Here is a 2,919-nt window from a genome sequence, read left to right as displayed (position 1 = left end):
TTACCATAAAGTGCTAGTTTTCTTCTTGAGAAAAAACAGTTTCTCACATCAGCAGGAGAATACCGGGTATACTCTTTGAAAAGGAAAAACACACTTGGGTCCAGGACTGGCTTGATCAAACAAGGCTTTCTGTGAGGCCCTCTTGTATGGAGAATGACATAGCTCTTTCTCAAACTCAGGAACATGCTTGACAGAGCCAGGTAGGCCCTGATGTATTGGGAGTAAAATAGAGCTCCTTTTGTTATTCTTTTTCTTTTTATCTTTATTAATAGTAGTAATTATTTTACTTATTTACATTCAAATGTTGTCCCTGTCCTCCCCTCCACAACCCCCCCTTTACCTCTAAGAGGGTTCACACCCACCCACCCACCCACTCCCACCTCACCCTTCTAGCATCCCCCCTTCCATGGGACAACAAGCCTCCACAAGACCAAGCTCTTCCTCTCCTATTGATGCCAGATAAGGCAGTCTTCTGCTATGCATGTAGCAGGAGGCATGGACCCACCCATGTGTACTCTTTGGTTGGTGGTTCAGTCCATGGGAGCACTGATGGGTCTGGTTAGTTAATATTGTTGTTCTTTCTATTGGACCCAGCCAGGGGACCCCAGTGGAAGAGTTAGGGGAGGGACTGACAGAGCCAAAGGGGATTGTAACCCTATATGAAGAGCTCCTTTTCTAAAGCAAGGAAGATATTTGAGAGAGGTAGGTGGTAATGATCTGAGGCTAAAGCCTCTGGGAAAGGGTTACTTCCGATCCTGAGAACCCAACTCTTCTCACCATATGGGGCTGTGGTTATCAGTCCCAAGGCCTCTGTAGGCTTTAAGTGATGCCCTTGAAATACCATGTGTTCCCTTGTACAGTATTATTTTATTAGAGTCCCCCTGAGTTTGTCCCATAGTATGGTGGTTTCTGCTGATTTCGTAGAAGTTTCCCATTTCTTTCCATTTACTCTTGGTACGTAGAATACATGATGCTAATTCTTAAGAAGCTTACTTGGCCTAAGACATAACTTGCACAAGACCTCCCCACCCCAGCTTTTATCTTTTATACTTTCTACTTTTCCTATCTTTTTCATTCTCTGGGACCTTCTACTAAGGCTCCGTCAGAGCTGGTTTGAGTCTTGGTTTAACTCCTCACCTTGGTAAACCACCCTCATATCCACCTTGTTAGGACCCCTAACTGTTCTCCTGGTATTGTTGACTTTTGTACCCTGCATATTGAACAAGCTTATAGCCTTCATAAAAGAGAGAATAGGAGCAGTGCACCTGACGGTCCTGGGCCAACAACAGGATCTCAAGATCCTGAGGACAGGACCTGAAGAATATGAATTAGTTACCCAAGACCCCTGAGCATAGCTCCAGGATTCGAGCTTGTGCAGGAAAAAGTGGGGAATGAGGGACCCTAAGGGCTTTTTCCATTCCCACACTCTCCCTATGGCTTCTCTCTCCTGCCTGGGGTCAAGGGTAGGCCAAGTTCTATTCTCCACCCACAGGAACATTCTTGAATAAAAATTCTCAGAATGTACTAACTGATAGTCACCTGACCCTCTGGAAAGTCCAAGGTAGAGTTCAAATGCATGCCATGATTGCTAGCCAATGGACTTAAAGGTCAATATGCTTAGGAAATAAGTTTGAACTGTAACCTTACTGATGTAACCTGTGTCCCTAAAAAGTATAAAAACTGCTTATAATAGCCATTCAGGGTCACCTTCTAGTCACTTGACTGAGGGACTAATTGAAGGTCATCCCCAATGTGCCAGAAAATAAATCTCTTGATTTTGTATCAAAAATGAATAAAGAAAGAAAGAAGAAGAAGAAGAAGAAATAATTCTGTGCTACAGGATATTTGTTCTCACTGTGAACCCCATATTAAATGCTGGAAAAACCTATTTGTAATTGTGCTTGAATTTTGTAGACAGGATTTAATAAAGTCACCCATAGGTTAAGAGTCAGAGAATGTAACCAGTTGGCAAAAGTGTAAATTGGATTAGTAAGAAAAAACCATAAAGAGTAAGAAGGAGTCAGGGTGATGAATAGAGATGCACACAGTGGAAGGTTTTTTTTTGCGGTGGTATGAGAGAGGGGCATTCTTGGTGGGTCATCTGCCGAGGAGAAAGGTCAGCTGGGTACTTTCTCTGCTTCTCTGATTAGCATTTAGCTGCTTGATCTTCATTAATAAAACAGAACAATTGCAATTTAAAAACAAATTATGGGAATATCTTTGCTGTGTAAATCTCCCGTCTGTGATGGGAGTGGCCAGACTTGCAGTCTCTTGTCCATATTTAAATTGTTCAAAACATAATATAATATGGAGACTGAATCTAAAAGAGGCTTAAGGTTGACAACATATAGGAAATATTAAATCTGTTCTCTGTGGTCCTCTATTTGAGTATTAACCAGAGCTGAATACATGCTGTCATTAAAGGCATATTTCTTTTTTTTTAATTGATTTAAGTTTTATTGCATTATGATGAGAAAAGATACATAATTTCAGTTTATCTGAATTTGTTAACATTTAAAAACATTTTAAGTAAATAGAATTACATCACATTCTTCTTTCCCCTTTGTACCCAACTCCTCCCAGAGAGCCCCCTTCAATACCTGTAATACCTTTTTTTTTAATCTTGTCATATTCTTTAAAACTTATAAAATATTGTAACAATAAAAATGAGTAGTATAAAAGCTGTTTCACATAAAACAATTGAACACAAAGACATATTTCTTAATTGTTCTTTTACTTGTGTATGTATTGATTTCTCCCTGGGAAGGCATATTAATTCTAGAGTAGCTACATCTTCTGACTCCTCCCTGTCCTCACATTGCTCAGGGTCATGTCTGCTCTAGGAAGTAGGTCTTGGGTGGGTTCACTGACCTTATAGGAGATCAGTGAAGTTGTCATGGAAAGGGAGACAGAGAGGAA

The 2,919-nt window shown here is 40.5% G+C and overlaps 1 protein-coding gene across 3 annotated transcripts in view; it reads left to right on the top strand.

Annotated features, from left to right (window-relative positions):
• The window catches only part of LOC116102079 (zinc finger protein 120-like), a 31,983-nt gene that overhangs the window by 9,570 nt on the left and 19,494 nt on the right, over window positions 1–2,919 (top strand). The gene's annotated exons all lie outside the window — the stretch shown is intronic.

The sequence above is a fragment of the Mastomys coucha genome, unplaced genomic scaffold (genome assembly GCF_008632895.1).
Source record: "Mastomys coucha isolate ucsf_1 unplaced genomic scaffold, UCSF_Mcou_1 pScaffold21, whole genome shotgun sequence".
Classification (NCBI taxonomy): domain Eukaryota; kingdom Metazoa; phylum Chordata; class Mammalia; order Rodentia; family Muridae; genus Mastomys; species Mastomys coucha.
Note: the sequence above shows the minus strand (reverse complement) of the source record. Positions and strands in the feature narration are given on the sequence as shown.